At 44.7% G+C, this 24,498-nt stretch overlaps 1 protein-coding gene across 1 annotated transcript in view; it reads left to right on the top strand.

Annotated features, from left to right (window-relative positions):
* PHACTR1 (phosphatase and actin regulator 1) overlaps positions 1–24,498 on the top strand; it is a 355,341-nt gene that overhangs the window by 201,939 nt on the left and 128,904 nt on the right. The window lies entirely within an intron of this gene.

Raw genomic sequence — 24,498 nt, 5'->3', positions numbered from 1 at the left:
GGCCAGAGCAGTGTCGTGGGAGCTGGGCGCCCATTTCTCAGCATGGGATGCAGTTTTCTGTATCGTTACCCCAAATGGTGGGTCCATGCCCTAGAGCAATGAGCCTATTCAATAATCAAGTGGAACAGAGGAAGAGAAAAAACAGATTTAGCCAAATGAAGCAACAAGGCTGTTTAGTGAGTTATTATCCCAGCTCCTAAGTGGTATGTCTACTAATTTCTTCTAACAATTTCAATCACATATTACACTCAAGTGGACTGTAATTCCTGAGACACATGACAGGCCATCCAAAGCCATAAAACAGAAAATTCAGAAAGTATAGCGAGTACTTAGCAGAGAAATTATGGGTGCATAGTAAGTATATAAAAAGAAAAATCCATTATCTTAGCAGACACTTCCAAATCTCCATATCCTTAGCAATATTACACATGCAGGGGCAGTGAATTATGTAGTAAGCCACGTGGCTCTTCTAGTCAAAGTCTCTAATTCCCACCGAATGACCTTTCCCTGCCTGGGTCTGCAAAGAAGGTCGAGGAAGCTACTGATAGGATTCACCTGCGAGTAATTGCAAAGAGGATTCCCTGGAGTTCCATCCTGCTGTGTATAAAATGAGCCCTCAGAGAAGCAGGAGAAGGGATCTCATTACCAGGAAGAGCCAGAAGTGGAGGGTGCCCTCTGGACCCCAGAGCCCTGCTCAGGTCCCCTTCTGGATCTAGATGACAGCTACACCATCCGAGGAATAGCCGCAGAGCCAGGAGCCTGGCCGTGGGATAGGATGTTGGATTTCCTAACCCCTGGTAAAGCCAAGTGCTTTTGGCTGCTGAAAGAATTGCCTCTTGGCACTTCACTAGGGAAGTTGGACTTGCTGACCCACACAAGCGGAGCTGAGGCATACTGGACGGGGATGCCCCTGGTCCTTAATTCAGGAAGTGGGGTCCGCTGACCCACAGAGTTTAAGCTGAATGCCTTCAGATTGAGGCTTATGACAGAATAGTCTGCCCTTGGGACATTTATGAGACTGGACAGAACTCAACCCGAAGTATTTCTCACTGGCACTGGACTTTGTTGGCTTCTCAATGAACACTTTGATCGTGAATTTTACCTGAGTTCTGCGTAGCCCTTGCGGTGGCTCTTCGAACCTAGAGGTCAATTGTAGAGTATGAATTGAGCCAGCATGTACAACACCCGAGAAAGCTGGAGGGGCTCGATTGCACTGCAAGCAAGACTCCATTAGTCCTTAGCATTCCCGAATCTTGTGTGACCTCTTGGAAACCATCAAAGACATGTGCAGCAGAATGGACCACACTTAAACATGGCTGCTTCCAACCAGACTGGCTGCAGGCTGGCCCAGCAGTCTACGCACGCCTCAGAGTATCACGTTGTTAGCAGGCTTTAAAACTGCAGGCACGTCTGGAGAGGACAATGGCATGGTGAGCAGATGGTGCTGAGGCTCACGCAGTGTCTTACAAGTCCTGATGGTCGGCCGTGGACTTTGATTCAGAGTGACCCCGTGTGTGTGTGTGTGTGTGTGTGTGTGTGTGTGTGTCGGAGTGGAACTGTGTGTCGTGGGCACCATAGCTATAGAACAACCACAACACACAATTCGCAGCCACGGATGGCATTCTGACTCAGCTCCTCGTAGGATAGGGTACAACTGCTCTGTGGTGGGTTTCCCAGACTCTACCTCTCTATAGGAGTAGAAAGCCTCCTTTTTCTCCCTCGGAGCATCTCCTGGTTTCAAACTGCAGACCTTGTGGTTCGCAGGCCAATGTGTAAACCGCGATGCCACCAAGGTGGTTGGCAACTCGAAGGGGCTTCAAAACGTTCACGGAAAAAAACCCAATATCTTTTCATTCCGTTTCCCACCAACTTTTTGAGAGGCCCCTGGAAGTACAGGGCTGCACAGCGCTTGCCCTTAGGGGAGGGTGCTCGCTGTGTCACTCCTGCTTGCATCTTGGACGGCCAGTTCGTGGTTCGGGAAACAACTTCCAAAATCTGCCTGGCCTCAGGGAGCTCCTGATGAGGTGATGAGGTGAAAGCTGCCAGTGGAGTGAGGGCCGGTGAAAACTGAGAAGTGTGGGGGCAAGAAGTGCCGCCCGATCTCCACAGCAGAGCTCCAACTGAGAAGGCAGAAGATGGGCGGGCAGAGGCCTGGCCTGCCGACTGGTGCCGTTGGCTACCTATGGGCTCTCTAAGGGGGTGATCTGATTGGATGATGTGCCACCAGATAGCACCAGCCCCATAAACACGGCAAGCAGAAACGGGCCGTCCCTCTGGATGACCACGAGGGGACTGGGGCCGACATTCTGTTAGGTCCTTTAAAGCCCAGAACCAGGAGAGTGTGCAAGAAGCAGGGGCTTGATTCGGAAAAGAGAAGTGAGGGATGCTTAACAGAATGCGTGAAGTGCTGCATGTATTTATGCTTGGAAGTTCAATATTCAGAGCACACGATGCTTACCGGGGGAACATTTGTGGGCGCATTTGCAGAGGACTGGAATCTGCGTAAACATTATCATTTAAAATCTCTTACGAGTAAGTGGCTGTGTTTTCGAATTTTCTCCGCGTTCAGTTTCTTCTATTGTGAGGAGACAGGCTGAAAATCTGAGAAAGAAATTCTCGGTGCTGGTGGATTTTTGAACATTTGTCTTGGGAACTCCAGGTGCCTGGAAGCAATTAAATTCACCCCAGCTGTGTGAGGGTGTGCGCAAAGAGGAACAGACTCGCAGCCAGTACCTGCATTCTCCCCAGAGCCGCATCATTTCTCTTAGCAGCCTGTGGCTTGATGACAATGCTGATGAAAGGGGGGGCTTGCTTGACCTCCTCAAATAGGGTATTAAAGACCCCTGGTGTGTTGTTGCTGTGGGTTAGGCTGCTAACTTCAAACTTCAACTAGCTGCGCTGCAGGAGAAAGATGCGGCTGTCTGTCCAGCAAAGATTTGCAGTCTCGGAAATGCCATAGCCGCTCTAAGAGGTGGAATCAACGTGACAGTAGTGGGTTTGGTCATGGGTTTCATTCCATACAGGGGAGTCCCTGGATGATGCCAGAGGTTCATGTCTGGGCTGCTGACCAGAAGATTGGTGGTTTGAATCCACTCAGAGGCACTGCCGAAGAAAGAGGCCTGGAGATCTACTTCCTAGAAACCAGCCGTCGAAAACCCCTTGAAAAAGAATTCTGCTGTGTCACATGGGAGTCAGAGTGGGGGGTGGGGGTGTTCAATGGTAGGATTCTCCATTTCCATGCAGGAGACTGATCATATGTTCTCGTGTATAAGCCGAGCGACTTTTTCAGCACATTTTTAATACAGTTTTTATGGTAAAGTTAGGCGCCCCGGCTGATATTCAGGTTGGCTTATACGCAAGTATCTACAGTAGTTCAATTCCCAGCCCATGCACCGATGGCTTGTGTGTTGCTATATTGATTAACAGGTTTCTACAGAGCTTCCAGACTAAGACAGACTAGGAAGAAGGACACGGTGATGTATTTCCGAGGGGATGCGGGCGGGGTAGGGAAATCAGCCAATGAAAGTGGTCTGATCTTGTTGTGCCTGGGGTTGCTTTGATTCCTGAGCTGATGTAATGGCAGCTAAGAGCCGAGTAACTATGAGGGCTTTCTGGGGCCAAAAGTTCCTTACAATGAGGCACTGGAGCCTACTACTTCTGGGTAAGACCACCACACCAGCCAGAATACAGCTTGGTTGGTTGACAACACCAACGCATTCCTAATTGTGTCACTTGTCTCCATTGTCTTGTAATCAATGCCTCCTGGAGCCCTCGCTGATTTCAAGCAGAAATCCTCATGCACTGCTGTCAGCTCCTTTGCCCTTCTTCACATCCCAGGAGAGAGAGAGCGAGACGGTGGCAGACTGCAGGTATAAGACTATGTGACAAGCGTCCCAGGACTAGAATGTGTGTGATTGTCACAGCTAACGCCTGCTCAGATCCAGTTACATCATTCCTCCTCCTTCCTTCTGTCCTTACACCTCTACAGCTCTGGCTATAAAACTTCCGTAGCAGCCTAAAGTGTAGCATGGATTTAACTATAGCCAGTTTTACCTTTAAATTGATTGTGACTCCTGGTTGGCCCCATGTGTGTCAGAGTAGAACCATGCCTGATTGTTTTGGAAGTAGATTTCTAGGTCTTTCTTCCAAGGTGCCTCTCTGGATTTGAACTTCCGACCCTTCAATTAGCAGCTGAGCACACTAATTAACTGATTGCCCAACCCACGCATGCCGTGACGCTTAGAACCACATTGAACTCAGTATTGCTTAAGGACAAAAGAAATCCCAGAATCTTAGAGCAAGAGCCTCAGTACAGGGAGAGAAACAGAGGCACACTGTGGCTTAAGTTTGCCCAAACCTGGCAAGCAGATTGGAGTTCCCTGGGAGCGGGGCTGGGTCTCGTACACAGCTTTTCACAACAACAGTGGTGGTGCAAGGAGGGACCAGCCTGATCCCTGTACCTGATTCATGCCTGCTCGTTCCTATTTGTGGCCTGGCTTTCCTCACCAGCAGCTAAGCTCCAGGGGAATAGGGAGGCCATGGGCTCCCTGTTAGAGCCCTCACGCCTAGGGTCGTGTCTGGTATAGGTTATTGTAATCCACTCTGAATCACAACTGAAGGAAATGACTGATGCCTGGGCCTAAACCATCTCCATGACTCTAGGTCTGCTCGTTGCAGCCACTGTGGATTTCCAGTACTTTCCAGCATAAGGGCTCATCTGTTTGCACAATAGGAAGATGATAGGAAGGGAAGGCAATTGGTGTAAATAGTTGATGAAGCTGTTTGGGCTTGCTCCGAGGTTCTTGATGAGAGTTCCCCCTTTGTATTAGAGTGGGAAGTTGTGTATTGCATGGCATTGTATCCCAGTTCATTGCACGATCAGTTGACGTGGACAACAGCATCAGACGACCTGGATGCAATTCTACTCACTGCCGACTCGCTGTGTCATTTTATTCCGGTTGCATACATAAACTGGGCCTCCATCTTTTTTCATTGTCTCAAAGCAGGGTCATGTGTCGAAACCCAGACCCAAACCTGAGCTGATTGAAAGGGCCACCTAGCGCGAGGCACAAACGGTACTTGGAAAACACCCTGTGTTACATGTCGAACTGCTCTGTCGAAGGGTTGCAATCATGTAAAAGCTATTGGCCAGGCTTTTCTTCAACGGCTCTGTCGGATGGATTCAACTGCCAGCCTTTGCTTTGGCAGCTGCGAGCAAAACATAGTGGCCAACCCACTGATATTTGAGTCGGTCCTGACTCATAGTGAGCCCATAGGACAGAGTCGAACTGCCTGTGCAGTCTAGATGGTCTGCCGAGTGCCATCTCTTTCTCCAAAACACAGACCATGGCTCCCTGGTGCCTGCAAAAACGTGAGGCTCCATGATTCTTCTCACCCCCAGTGATACCATCATGGCACTTTGTCGTTCTCCACGCCCTTCTGGTCCCTCAGTCTAGGTGAGTGAGTTAGTGAGATGGGGTCTACCAATCCCCATTTGTCTGCAGATTTAAAAGCCACCAAGAGCTGCAACCTCCTAAACTACAGGAGTCCAGGTCTCCTGAGGCTCATGCACTCTCTCTGCCTCCTGCATAGGCGGCCGGTGGGTCCCTTCTGCTGTTCACCTTTAGCTTCTACAACAAGATTCATCTTGCCGGACCCGGGATATTCTTGTGGTTAAACAAATACAGTGTCATCCCCACAACCCCGGGTGAGCGGTGTGTGGCAAAGACACGTTCATCATTTGTTCGGGTTGTGAATTTTTCAGACACAGTTCATAGGTTCGGGAAGCCTATCCCTATTGTCTGACAGGCAGTTCCTAATTTTTCGGCTGCGGCTTTGTCTCTAGCTACCTGGCAGCAAGAGCATCCCACCAGAGATGCCTGGTCCCGGACAGTGACTGTGCTCATTTGTAATTCCTCTCAGTACCTGCGTGGTGCACAGCCCCGAGTCTGGACCTCTGTTTACACCGCAGTTACCCTGTTTATGAAGGGAACCCTAGTGGCGTCTTAAGTTAAACTGCTGTCAGGCCAGAAGTTTGAACCCATTAGTCACTGCGGTCTAAAAAGACGAGACTCTCTGCTCCCATAAAGGTTTACAGCCCTTATGCTGCCTTATAGAGTCACCGGGAATCCAATTTGGCTTGCTGATGGTGGATTGGGGGTTACACTCTGTGTGTGCATGATACCACTGGGGTTGTACGAAGCAGGGGACTCTCTTCAGTAGGTAAGGTTTTCTCTTCCAATTTCCTTTTCATTACTGACCCCACATAATAGCCCCGGCGTTCACAAAAGATGTGAAAATAAGCCATAGTGATTGGAGGTGTATAACCATTTGGGGCGGCATGAAATCCAATTTAATGAGGTTTCATTCACTCTGACAGACCTCCACAATAGTGTGTGTGTGTGTGTGTGTGTGTGTGTGTGTGTGTGTGTGTAATTTTTGACATGCATTCATTCAAATCCCAAACCAGTCAATAAATTCACATCAGTGGACACGAATACCTGGGGGGAAGTGAAAGACTGGCGGCTCCAGACACCGGCACAATGACCGTCATTAGACAGAGAAGTCGACGATCGCTCTTCCGTGACTTTGTTTTTGTTTGTTTCTTGTTTCATTTCTTTCTATGTCCTGCCAACCAATCGGTTTCCGGGAGTCCAGGCTCCTGGCGACATCCTGGGTGTAATTGTAGAACTGTGCTTCCTCGAGATTTCGGTGGCTGATTTTTCAGAAGTCAATTGGCAGGCCTTTCTTCTGTGGCCAGTGCCTCGGAGTGGACGCTTACCTTTAGTCTTTTGGCTAGCAGGGGGAGGGATCATTGTTCTCACCAACCAAGGACTTCAAGTTAGCATATGAGAGAACCACATATTTTTTTGTCTTAACCTTTGGGTTATCTACATATAAAATTATATCACCTGCAAATAGTGAAAATTTTACTTTTTTTAGTTTTTAGTTTATTGGGGGCTCTTACAGTTCTTTTCACAATCAAGAATTTCACTCTTTACTTGCCAATTGGGATTCCTTGGATTTCCATTTGCTGTCTAATCATTCTGGCTAAGATGTCCAGCACAGTGTTAAATATCAGTGGTGGTAATTGGTCATCCTTTCCTGGTTCCAGTTTGCAGAGGAAATGCTTTCTGTTTTTCCCCATTGACTGAGATATTTGCCATTGGTTTTTTCATATATGGTCTATATTGTGTTAAGAAATTTCCCTTCTATTCTTATTTTCTTGAGTTTTTAATCAGAATTGAGTGTTGGATATTGTCAAATACCTTTTCTATGTTGATTGATATGACCATATACCGTATATACTTGAATATAAGCTGACCCGAGTATAAGCCGAGGTACCTAATTATTACCTGGGAAACCAGAAAAACTGATTGACTCTAGTGTAAGCCTATGGTGGAAAATGCAGAAGCTATTGGTGAGTTTCAATAAGCAAAACAAATGAGAATAAAATTACTAAAACTTGAGAAACCAGTGGGGTAATGTATTTAAATATTCATTTTAAATAAAAAACATAAATAAAAGGACAACACGTCATTTAACATTAGTAAACCAGCACAGTAAGTGGAAAATAGTTTCAACAAAAACAATAAGGTATCAACACTGATACCTTAAGAGTACTATTCCCTGAACTCAATCAGCAACCAAGCTAAAATGGAAATAGTTAAAATCCTTCAAAACTGGATTCCTCATCATCATCCGTATCCCAGTGCAGAGCTGCAGCTGGTGTGAGGTCATCATAGATGCTGTCCTCATTGAGATCGCCATCATCACCATCACTGCTGTCATTTTCATACAAAGTGCAGTCTTCATTGCCATCCATAGCATTACTAATGCTACATTTCTGGAAGGCACATCACACCATGTCTTCTGGAATGTCTTCCCATGCATCTCAAACCCACTTTGCTATTAACTCTATGTCAGGCTTCATGAGATTTCCTCCTTTTGTTAGTCGGGCTTGATCAGATGACATCCATTCATGCCACATCCTCCGCACACGGTCTTTAAAAGGCTTATTCGAAGATACACGTCACAGGACGGCTCTGACTGGTTAGATGTGAGTAAACAAAGATTCAAAGCCCTGCAGTGTCATCGGGCTTTGAATGAACAGTGGAGAAACGGCAATCACCCACGAAATAACAGGCACTTGTCCCGTTACCTTGGGGGCCCCAGCGAGATGTTACACCTCTTTGAGGTACCACTAAACCTATGTATAAGCCGAACCCCAGTTTTTCAGCACATTTTTTATAACAGTAGTTTATATTTTTTCTTTGTTTATATGGTAGATTAAATTTATTGTTTTTAATGTTGAACCATCCTTTCATTCTTGGTATGAAACACACATAATCATGATGAATTTTATAGAAAGAGTTTAATTATATTGGCTAATATTTTGTTGAGAATTTTTCATCATTGTGGGTTTTATTATAAAAAATTAAGAAATTATAATTCAAATGAGAAGTGTTCTGAATACAACTACTCAGTCAGACTTGTTACAAAGTTCATTTAGGGCTGCTAGTAAGTTCCCACAAGGCATGCTATGCCACTGTAAGCTTTCCTTCTATCCCCACTTTATGAATTTTATTTAATCAAGAATGGATGTTAAATTTTAGCAAATGCCTTTTACATCGGTTGATATGATCATATTGCTCTTTTCCTTTGTTGCGTTTCTGTGGTTGATCACATTGATCATTTTCCTAATACTTGGTGTGAGTCCCACTTGATCATGATGTATTACTTGATTTTGAAGCTCTGTCGATTTCTGGTGCCTAGAATTTTGTTGGAAATTTTGGCATAAGGGATATTAGTCTGTAATTTTCCATTTAGTGGATGTCTTTGCCTGGCTTAGCTATCAGGGCCATGTGTCCCTTCTCTCCCCAGGATGATGTAGGCTTGAAGGTCCAGCCAAGGGAGGGGACTCATCACGGGGTGAAGTTCAGGGCAGCCTGGCCAGCATGCAAATAGAGGACTAGTTACTCTTTGTGATCCTTAAACGGCCGAAAGCCTGAATATAAAGAATTGCACTCCCATTTTGCCTCCTTCCGGCAAAACAGGTCTAGTTGGAGGATGGTGTTGAGATTCAAGGACTCATTAATTGACTAGATTTCAGAAGCTCCCAGCTGGTACATTGGTCAGGTGGTATCACGGAAGAAAGCCATCTTTTTCCTTTTAAAAGTATCCAGAAACACTGAGGGTTCTTCCAGCTATTCAGTAAGCACCACGGAAGACTGCAATCATGAGTGGACATTCTTGTGGGATACAGAAGGATTTCTCCCAAGCTGTCTCCCCAAATATATGCCAAACAGCTGCTTGTGAATGACCATACACTTGGAGGTCATCAGAAGTAGGTCAGGGGTTATTCTCCCTGAGAGCTATCAGCCATCTAGAGCAAGTAGACACCACTATTTATCCCACAACAAATAGGGCCCACTCCCTTAGATGTGTTTCCTTGTAGGAGACCCCAGAGAGGTCAAACCCGCCCAAGGATAACTAAAGCTAGACTGCCATCTTGAATCTAGGGTCTGCCCATCTTGTCACATGTATATCCCCAATCCCTCCTATTCCTATTGCATGTATGTCCCTAGATCACCCCCTCTCATTACTGGATTACTTATAGCACAGCACCTCCCTGTGACGTATGTCCTCGCCTGTAATTAGGGGGCTTGCATGTCCCCGGAGAAGATAAAAAGCCTGGGCTAGCATTAAATATCTCTCTCTCTCCCTCCATGTAGACCATTGAGTGGGGCTGAGGTGAGCATGCTACCATGTATTGTGTCTGACTCCATTTATTTCAATACTTCGCTTCTATCTCTCGTGCTCTCTATAACTTTACTATGATCTTTACTTACTATCGCTGTACAATTGCGCCTACCGGACCCATAATAATGTGTTAGGGGTTGGCTTCCCCTGACACATTCTTTGCCCCCATGGTTCTCTGTGCTCTGAAAACCATTAGTCCTTCATTGCTCAATTCCATTTGCATTTCCAGGCTACTGGAATCATATTGGCTATTGAGTGTGGAGTGTGCCTCTTCTTCCTGTTACTCCCCTACCTTCCTGTTTTCACTCCACTTTCACAATCACTTTGCCCAAGTCTGCCCTAGACAGAGAAACTGGGAATCTGGTGTCCTCAGAGGGGAAGACATTCTGTAAACCCCAACCAGAAGTTTCCATTCTTTGATCCAGGCATTCCATTGCTGTGACTCTTGGAATATCGCATTGAAGATTCAGTCAGCAAATTCTCAACAACGCTGTGAGGCACTGGGCTGCAAGATCTGGAAGCAGACCTTGTTGAGAAGTGTTACATCGAGGTTCATAAAGGACAATTGGTCTGCAGTTTTCTGTCTTTGGGGCATCTTGGTCTGCTCTTGCTACCAGGCTTAGGCTTGCTTCATAGACTTAGTCTGGGAGCTTGCTGTCCTTTTCTGTATTCTGAAACACTCTGTATAGAACTGGTGACAGCCCGTCTCTGAGTACTTGGTAGATTTCCTCAGTGAAGCCATCTAGCCCTCAACTTTTGGGGTTGAAAGTTTTTTAATGGCCTGGTGTATTTCTTCTTTTGTTATGGATCTGTTGAGGTTTTCTGCATCAGTCTGTATCAGTTGTATAAAGGACATATTTCTAGAAATTTGTCTAGTTCATCAAGGTTTTCAAATTTGGAGTACATTTTTCATTGCAGTGTGTTCTTTGTATTTCATTTTATCCTGTTGTGAAACCACCGTTATTTCTAATTATTAATATTTGCATATACTCTTTTCTTTCATTGAGTTCGCCAGTAATTGGTCAAGTTCATTAATACTGTCAGAGAACTAAATTTTTGTCTCATTGATGTTTTCCATTGTTTTTCTGTTTTCCAGTTCATTTATTTCTGCTGTGATCTATATGATTTTTTTCTCCTGGTAGTTGAAGTTTATTTATTTTTTGCTCTTGTTCTAGTTGCTGAAAATGATAGGTTAAGGTGTTGGGTTTGGTTTCCCTCTCTTTTACATGTGCCTGGTTGCTGTACATAACTGTTTTTGCTGTGTCCCAAAGGTTTCTGTATATTGAGTTTTCATTTTCATTTGTTTCAATGAATTTTTAATCTCGTCCCTTACTTTGTAGATTACTCAGTAACTTTTAGGTACTGGGTCATTTAGCTTCCATACATTGATATTTTGCCATTGTTCTTTCTTTTCTTGATTTCTAGTTTTAAAGCATGTTAGTCTCAGAAAATGGTGTGTAGAATCGCAGTGTTTTAAAAAATTTTTAAGGCTTGCTTTGTGACCTAACATTTGGTGTATTCTCAAGAATGCTCTATGTACCCTGGAAAAGAATGTTTTCTATATTTTGCTCCAGTCTTCCACTGTGTTGCTGATGGGTGGTGCTCTAGGTCTTGGAGGTCAAGTTGGTTAATTGTGTTTGTTAGCTCTTCTGTCTTTATTGAATTTCTTTACTGATGATCTGCCTTTCCTCAAGACTGGTTATTGAGATTTATTACTGCATTATCTATTTCTCTTTCCAACTCTACATGTTTGATTAACAAAATTTTAGTGTCTTTCATTGAATGTGCATGTTTATTATTCTTAAATGTTCTTGTGCTATTTTCCTTTAATTGTTATGTAGTGTCCTTTATTGTCTTTTGTGATGTTTTTCACCTGAAGTCTTTTTTTTTTTTTTGAGATTTATATCGCCACTCCTGCTTTTTGCAGTTACCATTAGCTTGGTAAATTTTCTCCATCCTTTGATTTTCGGTCTATTTTTGCTCTTTGTTTAAAGTGTCTTTGTTGTAGGCAGCACATAGGTCTAGCTTTCTTATCAAGAATGTTACTCTTTCTCTTGACAGATATATTTAATCCATTAACATTCGGTGCCTTTATTGATGTGTGTGGGTTTGTTGCTGTCCTTTTGCTGTGCATGTATGCAGTGTATGTGGTTGTAGTGGTGGCCCATATTTCTGTGCTGCTGTAGTACTGTTTTCAGTGTGTTGGTTTCTAAGAGGTGTTGCCTTATTGGTGTTGGCCTCAGATCTGTTGTTGATTCTCCGTCCAAAGTATTGCTTTAAGTATTTTTTGTGGTGCTGGTCTTATTCTTACAAATTACTTTAATTTGGTCTTATTCTTACAAATTACTTTAATTAAATTCTCCTTGTCTGAAATTATTGTTATTTCTCACTCATGTTTGACAGATATTAGCTTCATCTATGTGCCTCTGTTGTCTTCTTGCCTGCATGGTTTCTGCTGAAACACTGAACTTATTCGTGTTGCTTTTCCTTTCCATGTACCTGCTTTGTTCTTTGGTGGCTCTCAGAATTCTCTCCTTTTTTTCAATATGGGAGCATTTGACTCGAATGGCATCAAAGTGCTTCTCTCGTAGGTCAATCCTGTTTGGGATCCTCTCGCTTTCTTGAATTGTTATCTTCTTGCCTTTTCTGTGGTTAGGGAAGTTTTCTTCCATGACTTCTTGTACGGTTCACTCTGTAGATTTTTTTTGTTCATTTCTTCCCACACCAGCATCCCAGTGAGATGTAGATTGTTCATCCTAATAGTGTCTTACATCATCTTAGACATTTTCTTGGATTCCTTTGCTCTTTTAGTTGGTTGTTCTTGCCAGTTGTAGTCTATGAACTAGTCTTCAGTCTCTCATTTGCCTTTCCATTTCTTATATCTATTACTATACTCTTTTACCAGGTTATCTAATCCTGTTATCTTGTTGGTTATCTTCTGAAATTCTATTGGGTGTTGGGTTTCTAGTTTGTTTATTCTTGCTGTTGTTTTTCTCAAGCATTTTCTCCATGCAGTGAAAGGATCTGAACATCATTCTTCTGAATTCTGTTTCTGGGAGTTCCAGGGTCATTTCTTCAGAATATTTCTTTGGATCTAGGTGTTGTTTAGTTGGTTTGCCTGTTTTTTCTCTTTTGTTTGTTTCTGTGTACCATGATTGACTGCTATTTTAGCAGCTGTTAATGTCGGGAGGGCTGCTAAATTTTGTGAAAGTAGTTGATTTTGCCTTGCCATGGCACAGAGACAGCAGCAGATTCCTTTTGGGGTGCGGGGATTACTAGGGACCCACTTGCTGGGCGACAGGTAATTCTTGTTGTTTGTCTCTTAATTGTTGGAGAGAGGCACATTCACTGTACTCTCAGTCTGCCATCTTGAATTGGAAGTCCCTTTTACATTCTTTAACTTGACTGAGTATGTTTCTTTCAAATGAAAGCTTTTATCTCACTTGTTAAAAAGACCCGATTGCTAATTGGTAAAGTAATCAGCTACTAGACAAAGGATTGAATGTAAACCCACCAGCCACTCCTCAGGAGAAAGATATGACAGTCTGTTTCCGTAGTGCTCACCGCCTTGGACACCCTGTGGGGAAGTTCTGTTCTGTCCTATACAGACACTGAATCAGAACTAACTAGATGGGAATAGGTTAGTACAGCCCTTGTCTCTCAGTTCTCTGAATGTCACATGGCGTTGCTCCTCTGCTCAGAGCTCCAGAGATGCTTTCCACCTGACTCGGAGAAAATTCCAGGCTCGGTGTCAGCCTCCAACCCCTACAGAATCTGTCTTTCAACCACTCATGTTTACTTTAACTCTCTGACCTCAACGTTGGCTGCCAGGGAGTTGGTGACGTCATGCATAACACAAAGAAGTGCTTCCCAGTCCTGCATAATCTTCATGAGAGGTTGTGTGAATCTGCTGCCATTCATAGGATTTTCATTGTCTGTTTGTTGGAAGTAAATCTCCAGGCTTTTCTTCCTATTCCATCCTAGTCTGGAAGCTCCTCTGAACACATTCAGCAGCATAACAATGTGTGTGCTGCCATTGATGGGAAGGTGGTACCTGTGCATAAGATGCCTTGTCCAGGAGTCAACCCAGAGTCTCCTGCATGGGAGGTGAGAAGTCTGCCACGGTGCCACCAATGCCTCCTTCTCTGGACTGACTTCCTAATTTTCTCTCCACTTTTAGCCCTTGATCTTTGAATTGACTGTTCGCTTCTGCCAATACCTATGCAGTTAATTGCTCCTCCCACTCTTTCTCTTTTTTTCACTTAAAAAAAATCATTTTATTGGGGGTTCATACAACTCTTTTTTTAACATTTTATTAGGGGCTCATACAACTCTTATCACAATCCATACATATACATACATCAATTGTATAAAGCACATCTGTACATTCTTTGCCCTAATCATTTTCGAAGCATTTGCTCTCCACTTAAGCCCTTTGCATCAGGTCCTCTTTTTTCCCCTCCCTCCTCGCTTCCCCCTCCCTCATGAGCCCTTGATAATTTATAAATAATTATTTTTTTCATATCTTGCCCTATCCGGCATCTCCCTTCATCCCCTTTTCCGTTGTCCGTCACCTAGGGAGGAGGTCACATGTGGATCCTTATAATTGGTTTCCCCCTTCCAAACCACTCACCCTCTACCCTCCCAGTATCGCCCCTCACCCCCTGGTTCTGAAGGTATCATCCGCCCTGGATTCCCTTTGCCTCCAGCTCCTATATGCACCAGTGTACAACCTCTGCTCTATCCAGACTTGCAAGGTAGAATTCGGATCATGGAAGTGGGGCGGGAGGGGTGGGGAAGCATTTAGGAACTGGAGGAAAGCTGTATTCTTCATCGGCTACGTCGCACCCCCTCCCACTCACCTTCTCAACCTCTGAGATGACCCATCTAAAGCTGCCATGGCCTTACATGCCCTCTTAGTTACCTTACCCACCTCTACAGGTTTCTTCCTTTTTCCATTGCTGATCATCTTAAAGCTTACTCTATCAATTATGTACTTAAGACCATTCTCTTACCTCACTCTCCTCACTGAAATGCGAGCTTCATCAGGGCAGGGAGCATCCTCTAGTTTGTTAATTGGTGTAGTCATCTAGTTAGTGCAGTACTGGGCTGTGGTTGCTGCTTAGAAGTTTTTATTGAAAGAACCACAAATGTGAGCACAGAGCTATTTCTATATGTTCTTACATGTTTTAGTCCCTTAGGTTCGCAAAGTCCAGAAAGCTGGGAACACCAATCCCCTTGCTAATTCGGGTTTATGGCTCATGAAACTTTATTACCAGATTTTTTAAAAGGAAATATTGTATCATTATATAGTTAATTATGTGCATACCAAAATGCCTACTTTCAAATAATGGCTTTAAGCTTTAAAGGAGGGGAATATACCGAGAAAAAAAAAAGTAACTGTTCAGCTATTAGTAAGATAAGTATGGTCTATTTCTCACACAGAGAAAAAATCTCAAGAAATTTCCTAGCCTCACAACTCCAGGGTCTGACGTGAAACCACCGAAGCCCAAAGACATGATCTACTTGCCTAAAGGCACATGGACAGCGAGAACGGGCCCTTATGCTCCTGCTAAGACCATGTATCCTTCATTTAGGATTTACAGGCTACAGGACATTCTTGGGACGTGTTACGGATTGGTAATCAGAGAATATTCGTTAATGTTGGTATTTGCGTGGCTTCAAGACTCTCGGGAAATGCACATCATGCTGTGTGTGTGCTAATCAGGGATAACAGTCACTGCTTATCTGTCAGGTTGTCACACTGGTGGCTTGCATGTCGCTGTGATGCTGGGAGCTATTTAAAATGCCAGTATTTCCAATACTGGCAGGGTCATCCCTGGTGGGCAGCTTTCAGTGGAACTTCCATACTATGGAAAGACTATGAAAGAAGACCTGAAGACCTACTTCTCAAAAATGGCCCAGTGCAAGCCTCAGCTGCCATCCTGTTGGTGCACCATGCACAGACAGCAGTAGAACCTTGCTTGAGACAGTGCCACGAGACGAGCCCGTCAGATCTGAAGGCCCTCTAACCCAAACTGAAGCCAAACTCACCGCCATCAAGTTGATGCCAACCAAAGTGACCCTGTCAGACAGGGCAGAACTTCCCTGTGAGTTGATGAGACTGTAACTCTTTATGGGAAAACCCTGTCTTGCCCTGAGAGCAGTTGACTGCTTACCTTTCTGATCACATCCCACAATAACCACTGTGCCACTAGGGCGCCCTAAGGCACACTAAATGCAACTGGAAAAGAGCTGCCTCCTCTTAATAGAGCAGAACTTAATGACATGAGTGGATTAAACTTTGGGGAAACTTCATTTGCTGAAATGGCACAACATAAAATGAGAAGAAACCGCGACAGATGTGCATTAGTAAGTAGGATGTGTGATAAACAGATTAAAAAGAATCAAGAAAAATTAAAAAATGAAATGGAATGCACAAAGACTGACATTCTAGGCATTAGTAGAATGGATTGGTATTGATCATTCTGAATTAAACAATTGTATGGTCTATGCCAAGCGAAGGAGGCCTAGTGGCATAGTGGTTATGCATTGGGCTGCTAGCCACAAGGTTACCAGTTCAAAACCACCAGCCCCTACATGGGAGAAAGAAGAGGTTCTACTCCTGCAAAGAGTTGCAATCTCAGAAACCCAAGGGCCAGTTCTACCCTGTCCTATAAGGTTGCTATGAGTCCTAATTCACTTGATGGCTGTGAGTTTGGTTTATTAGGGAAACGAAGTTGAAGAGAAATGGTGTCACATTCATTGTGAATTAGAATATATCAAGATCGATCCTGAAGTACAGCACTATTATTGATTTGATAAAATCCATATGCCTACAAGGAAGAATAGTTCATATGAATATTTTTCAAATTTATATACCAAGACCTGGTGCCAAAGATGGAGAAATTAATGATTTCCTTTGCAGTATGATACTGATCAAACATGCAATCAAAGCTGCATTGATGATTGCTGGTTATTGGAATGAGAAAGTTGGAAATGAAGAAGGATTAGTTAGTAGCTGGAAAATGTGGCCCACGATTCCAGAGATTTCATGGTAGAATTTTGCAAGACAATGGCATATTTGCTTGAAAATACCATTTCAACAACATAAACAGTGACTGTACACATGAGTTGCAATCAGTTCGATGGCAATGAGTTTGGAGTTTGGTTTATTTACATGGACTTGAAACAGGATGCAAATCAACAGCTGTGGACAAAGACAACAGAGAAGCTTAGTATTATCAGTCACAATAAGACCAAAGCCAATTGCAGAACAGGCTTTCAGGAGCTCATACGAAAGTACATTCCCCACAGAAGGATCACAAGAAAGGGACAGTTCAACCAGGGTGCAGTATTGCACCAACGAAACACACAACCTTCTTCTACTTGCTGAATGCTTCCTCCTCCCCCTTCTCCCACTACCATGACCCAGTTCTACCTTACAAATCTGGCTAGACCGGACTACACCCATTGGTACAGATAAGAGCTCTCAACACATGGAATTCAGGACAGATAAAAAACCCTCAGGAACAGTAGTAGAGTGGCAATATGAGGGGAGGGGGATGGTGGGGGGAGGGGGAGGGGAGGAAGAGGGAGAAAGGGGGAACCCATTACAAGGTTGGATATATAGCCCACCCCCCAGGGGGACAAATAGCAGACATGTGGATGCAGGGAGACAACAATGTAAGATACGAAATAACAACAATAATATATAATTGATCAAGGATTCACCAGGGTGGGAGGGTAAAAAAGAGGAGGCTCACATAGAAAGAAACTAGGAAATGTTGATGGCAACATATGTACAAGTGTGCTTAATACAACTGCATCATGGATTGTCATAAGATTTGTAAGAGCCCCCCGTAAAATGATTTTTTTTAAATAAATACGTAATGAAAGAATTTATGGGAAAATACTTGATAAGAACAATAAATAATGTCACAAAGAAAAATTAAAGAAATTAAGCCTTGTGTTGTGATACCGAGCTATTCCCATGTACAAAACAATTGAATAACTTAGGAATTAATCGTCAACGTAAAAAGGAATACACGGTCACTGTGCCACAAAGAACTGGGCCGTAGCACATGATCAAGAATTAAATAGAGAAAGGGAAAGTAGCAAGCTGTCCTGAAGGCATAGGGGAAAACAAGGCTCCATCCAGGATTGACAGAACACGAATTAAAATATTTAAACAAAGGAATGCAGAAATTGGAAATGCTTACTCCTCCACACCATGAAAGCAGGAAAACAGCTGCCTAGACAACAGTGGAGAGATACGTATGGGTGTCCATCCCCCCAAAAACTGATCCAACAAGAGTATGGAAACCATCTGACAGTATCACTAATATTATACACAAGTGAAACAGATGATTTCAGAAGCTTGCAGCTGTACATTGAGAGCAAACGGCCAGAAATCCAAGCTGAGTTTACAAGAGAACATGGAATAAGGGATTTCGTTGCTTAAGTCAGATGGGTTTTATCTGAAAGTGAAGATTACCAGAATAAGGTTTTCTTGTGTGTGTGGTTTGTTTTGGGTTTTTGTTTACTATGCAAAAGCATTTGACTTTGTGAATCATAACAAATTTTGGACAGTATTGTGATAAATTAGAATTCCAGACCACTTCACTGTGCTCATGCAGAACCTAGACATGGACCTAGATGCAGTCATTCCAACAGAATAAAGAGATATTTTGTGGTTAAAAATGTGAGGTGTGAGCCAGAGTTGTATCTATTCACTAGGTATATATTTTTTAATCATTTTATTGGGGGCTTGTACAACTCTTATCACAATCCATACATACATCCATTGTATCAAGCACATTTGTATATTTGTTGCCATCACCATTCTCAAATCATTTGCTTTCTACTTGAGCCCTTGGCATCAGCTTATTTTTCGCCTCCCTTCCCCACCCACCCTCCCTTATGAATCCTTGATAATTTATAAATTACTGTTATTTTTTCATATCTTACACTGTCCAGTGTCTCCCTTTACCTACTTTTTTTGTTGTCTCCCCCCCCCCCAGGGAGAGGATTATATGTAGATCATTGTGATCAGTTTCCCCTTTCTCCCCCACCTTCCTCTTCCCCTCCTGGTATCGCTACTCTCTTTATTGGTCCTGAGGGGTTAATCTGTCATGGATTCCCTGTGTTTCCAGCTCGTATCTGTACCAGTGTACATGCTCTGATCTAGCTGGATTTGTAAGGTAGAATTGAGATCATGATATGGGCGGGGGCGGGAAGAATTAACGAAGTAGAGGAAAGTTCTGTGTTTTATCAGTGCTGTACTGTACCCTGTATCCTCCCCATAACCCTTCTGTAAGGGATATTCAGTTGCCTACAGATGGGCTCTGGGTCTCCACTCCACACTCCCTCTCATTCACAATGATATTTTTTGTTCTGATGATGCCTGTTACTGATCCTATCAGTACCTCATGATCACACTGGCTGATGTGCTTCTTCCATGTGGGCTTTGTTGCTTTTCAGCTAGATGTCTGTCTGCTTGTTTACTTTCAAGCCTTTAAGACCCCAGATGCTATATCTTTTGATAGCTGGGCACCATCAGCTTTCTTCACCACATTTGCTTATGCACCCGCTTTGTCTTCAGCAATTGTGTTGGGAAGGTGAACATCATAGAATGCCAGTTTAACAGAACAAAGTGTTCTTGCATTGAGGCAGTACTTGAGTAGGCCCAATGTCCATCTGCTACCTTAATACTAAACATAAATATATGCACATAAATCTATTTCCCCATCCTCATATATAAACATATTTACATATGTACATGCCTGTATTTAGACCTCTATAAATGCCTTTTGCCTCCTACTTCTTTCTTCTGTTTCCTTTTACTTTCCTCTTGTCCCACTATCATGTTCAGCCTTCATTTGGGTTTTAATAATTCTTCTTGGTTACATTACCCTTGATCAAGCCCTACCAGGCCTCCTCCACCCTTCTCGCCATCGATGTTGGATCACTTGTTATTCCCTTGTCCCTGGGTTTGTTAACACCCACTTCCTTTCCCCTACCTCCTCCTCTCCCAAGTCCCCGCCCACCCCAACTGTTGGTCCGTTGTTTTCTCCTCCAGATTGTTTATCCCACCTATCTTATCTAGATAGACATGCAGAGATAATAATATGCACAAAATAAGACAGAGCAAAACAAAGCAACAAAAGATAACAAAACAATAGCAACAAAAAAATCCAAAGACCAAAAAAATAAGCCTGTAAATAGTTCAAGGTCTGTTTGTTGACCATTAGGAGTGTTTCTTGTTGATTCTGGTGTGGTACCATGCCCTGGCCCCAAAGTCCATTTTTGATATTCCCTGGGGATATTGTTGCTCTGTACCCCTGGCTGTTCTGTTGTGTGCCTTTAGTGTTTCACTTCAATGTGGTGGGGTCAGATCGGGTGCAATTCACATACTGTGTCTCCAGTGATGTCCACCATAGGGCCATGGGTCAGTGAGGGATGTCGTGTCTCGTAGTGGGGGGGGAAACCTATGGCTGCTCTGAGCAGGAATATCGTCCTCACGGTTTGGTGGACCAGGATGTGCTCCAGTCTCTCTTCCTCCCCCTTCATTTGCTCCCGTGGGCTCTGATCAGACATGCCCCTCTCCCAGAGCTGCAGCTTCAATGCTGTCCTCTGAAGTGCTATTCACCATATTTTATGATGAGCAAATATTCTGAGAATCTGAATATAAATAAGAATGTGCTATCAGGACTAGAGGACGACTCATTAATAAGCCATGATAAACAGAATGCCTTGCTTGCTGAAAGCAAAGAGGACTTGAACCATTTGTTGACAACGATAAAAGATTACAGCCTTAAGGAGGGGTTACGTCTCAAATTAAAGAGAACAAAAATCCTCACACCTGAACCAAGAGACAGCATCATGATATGTAGTGAAGGTTGACATTGCCCACAAAGTTCATTTTACCTGGCCCTGCCTCCCACTTGGATATATTGCACTGGGCAGATAGGCTGCATAGACCTCTTTAAAGTATTTTAAAGGCAGAGATGTCACACTAAGAATGAAGATTCTACTGACCCAAACCTTGGTATTTCCAATTACTTCATAAAAAGCTGAACAATGAATAAGGAAAAACTGAAAAGGAATTTAGGCCTTTGAATTCTGGTGCTTACATAGAATCTTGAAAGCGCCATGCGCTGCCAGGAGAACAAACAAATCTGGGTTGGAAGAAGTCAAGTCAGGGTGTTCCTTGGAAGCACCATGAGTGAGACTTCGTCTCAATGACCTTGGACATGCCATACGAAGGACAGTCCCTGGAGGAGACAAGGACATCATACTTGACAGATGATCAGTGAACGTAAGGGAGACCCTCAGTGCGATGGATTGATGTACAGCAATGATTGTCCCAATGGCACTGGACCGGGAAGGGTCTCCTTTTCTTGTGCATGGGGTCTCCGTGAGTTGGAAGCTGCCTGATCAGACCTAATAATCAATATAGTAACCATAGGGATAGCAATGATGGTTATGCTATACTTTCAATGATGGAGTTTTCAAGGCAAACCCAGTTCACTCTGAATGTCACTTGCCTTATATAATGTTAGGTGTCATCGAATCAGCTCTGAGTCACAGTGAAACACCACTCCCCAGTCTTCCACTCGCCTCACGATGACTGTTATATTTGGACCCGTTGTTGCAGCCACTGTGTCCAAGCTTCTTGTTCTTGTCCAGGTTCTGCCGCTTTTTCGCTGATCCTCTACTTCACCAGCAAGGGGGCTTCTCATTCCCAAGAACGCGTCCAAAGTGACGAAAGCTTGCCATCCTTGCCTCTAAGGAGCACTCCGGCCATACTTCTTCCAAGGAAGATTTGTCTATCTTGCTTATGTGTGTGTAGAGAAAGAGAGATTTTTATCAAGACAATGGCTCATACAGTTGTAGAAGCAGGCAAGTCCAGCCCGGTTCCAAGTCTGTGTGCCAGGTGCTAACCTGGAAACTTCTCTTAACGTGAGTAACTTTGGAGACTGCTGAGCTCAGGGAGGGTAGGTACCCCACAGCCTGGTGGCTCCCCTGGGGGATGAATCCAAGGAGAGTAGGTCAGGCTGGTAACTGGCGAAGTGAATGAATGTAAAGGCAGCAGGGCTAAGGACAAGTCAGATGGCAGGCCACATATGGCTTCTGGGATCAGCAGGCTGTTGAGCCCAGCCCGAAGAAGAAGAGGTTGATGCGCCCGATGCAGGATCCAGACTTAAAAGCAAATAGGCTTTTCCACAGCATGCTTATATAGGAAGAAGGCCACATCCCGAGGAAACGGCCTTTCCATTTTAGATGCACCGTGTAAGGGGATTGCCCCCTGCCCTGATCTTCTGACAACTGCTTTGTATCCTCACAGCAGATCCCATTCTGGAGTCGATAATGTGGTATTAGGTCACATCATGGGGATTACTAGGCTTCAGCTGCCAAACCACTGAAAATCCTGGTCCAGCCAAGGTGACGCCAAACCTATCACTGTCACCTTGTTCAGCCTCCGCTGGGAACATAGCACTACTGGGAAAATCCAATTTTCCGCCATCTCACACCTATCTGTGAATGTGTTTGTTGACTTAGGGTTACAAATCCATTCTAGTGGGTAGAGTAATTCACAGATTTGGAATCCCACAAATCATGAGACCCAACGGCTGTGGAGCACACAGCAGCTCACTTATTGGTGGCAGAGGTAACGCCATCTACCTCCCTCCCCCAGGGAGGGCACAGACATGCCCTGAAGATTGATTTTGTGCTGGTGCCCAGCTGCTATTGGCAAGGTGAGCTGGGCGGTGCAGATAAAATTTCCCAACAAATAATAAAGTGCCTTGGGTTGGTCTTTTTCCTTACTCAGGTCAGAGCAGTGTTTTAGAAGACACCTGTTTAAAACAGCCATGGGGACAGTAGCTCCCCCAAATGGACCACTCTTGCCCTCTGACATTCAGGAACAAAAGGGGGTGAATGGGGGGGGATGGAAAATGAGCTGAGTCCAGGAACCCAAGTGGAAGGTGAATTTTGAGAATGACGAGGGCAACGAATGTATAAGGGTGCTTTACTCAATTGATGTATGTATGAATTGTGATAAGAGTTGTATGAGCCCCAATAAAATGATTTATTAAAAAATGGTGGGGGGGAGACTGATAGTTACATGAAAAGGTCGTCATCTTTTTAAAATAAAAATTCTGCTACATAAAGATGCGGTTGGCTTGGGCCTTCCTACAGCCCTCTGCTTCTCTGGTTTCGCTGTAGCTGTTCTGGACTTGAGGGACGTTTGTGGCGCGTGCTGTTCCCCACCTCGGCCAGGCCCTGTCATTAGCACTTTCCACCGGCTGGCCTCGCCCAGGCATCTCCTGAGAGCTGTGACTTGCAGTAACTGTGGGGACAGGAAGGATGGTCCCGGGCAGTTTCTACAACAGAGAATCATTTGTGCAGCACCTAACCATCTGGACTCTAGGTTCCCCAGCTATGTCTGACCCTCAGGGTTTGCCTCGCAAGTGGCGGCACCTGTGAGAGGAACGCGGGCCTGTGGGGGTAGCATTTCTCCCTCACCTTGCTTGTCTAAGGAAGTCACCATCTCAGTCCAAAAATCTTTCCTAAAATCAATTATTACAGCAGCAAAACGCATTTCCCAGTTGACTCATTCACCTTCTGCATTTGCTGTTGGCTCTGCTCTGGGATTGCTTTGAGCACTGGGTCCATGGCAGACATTCCTGGGGGGCACAGATGGGGTGCACTCGACTGCTCCCCGATAGGTCTCTTTGAACCCACCCCGAAGTCGCACGGAAGCCAGGCCTGGTGATCTGCTTCCGTTACGATGACAGTGGGAAAATCTCTCTGAAAAAGTCATTCTCTGTGACCCGTGGGACAACCACACCCCATGTGGCAGGCATCCTCTGGGCATCAGGAACTTAGCTTTTCATCCTGGGCCCAGGTTACTGGGCATTTACAATGGGACACGTGTACCGTGTTCCAGGCCAGAAGGCATCGTGGAGGAAGTGGAGTCTTAGAGGAAAAGAGAAGGCTGGCTGGGAATTATAAGGGGTGTGTGGGGGGCGGGGGGCGTGTCCTGAGCTGAAAGGTGAACCACTAAGCAGGACACGGCAGGTGAGGGGGAAGCGGGAAACAGAACGTGTCCAGGGTGCGGAAGGTGAAGGGGGCCAGAGCTGCAGGCAGTGACCGCCTCAGCCTGCCGCCTGGGCAGAGTTAGACGGGAGCAGATTGGCAGCCTCATCATTCTGGCTACAGGGGAAGGTGAACTGGAGGGAAGACAAGACATGAGTCAGGAAGCCTAATTGGCAGAGAGTGGCCGGCGTCCGGGTGATAGGATGGTGGGTGGTGGGAATGTAGGTCGTCGGTGTGGAAGGGTAAAGAGGGCAGATTGGGGAGTTAGGGAGGGGGGGCCAGTCCGGCCCCCGTAGCTGATTGGATTTGGGACCTAAAGGAGAGAGAGTAGGCATGGCTGACACTCAGCGTGCTGTCGTGGGTGCCTGGGTGGGCAGATAGATACAGGTGCTATTTATTACTGAACTGGCAGCCCAAGCGAAGCGAGTTTAGGACACAAACATGCGATGATTTGGCCGTGCTCAGCTGGTGCTTTCTGGTGTTTTAAGTAAACAATGAAAAACTCCAGCATGGTGTGCAGGAGAGCGCTGGGCTGGAGAGGCGGGTCTGGGATCCTCAGGGCAGGGAGTTGTGGGGCTTGCTGGCATTTCTCAGAAAGGAAGACTGTGGAGTGAAAGTTGCCCTGAGAGACAC

This window comes from Tenrec ecaudatus, chromosome 1 (assembly GCF_050624435.1).
Source record: "Tenrec ecaudatus isolate mTenEca1 chromosome 1, mTenEca1.hap1, whole genome shotgun sequence".
Classification (NCBI taxonomy): Eukaryota; Metazoa; Chordata; class Mammalia; order Afrosoricida; family Tenrecidae; genus Tenrec; species Tenrec ecaudatus.
Note: the sequence above shows the minus strand (reverse complement) of the source record. Positions and strands in the feature narration are given on the sequence as shown.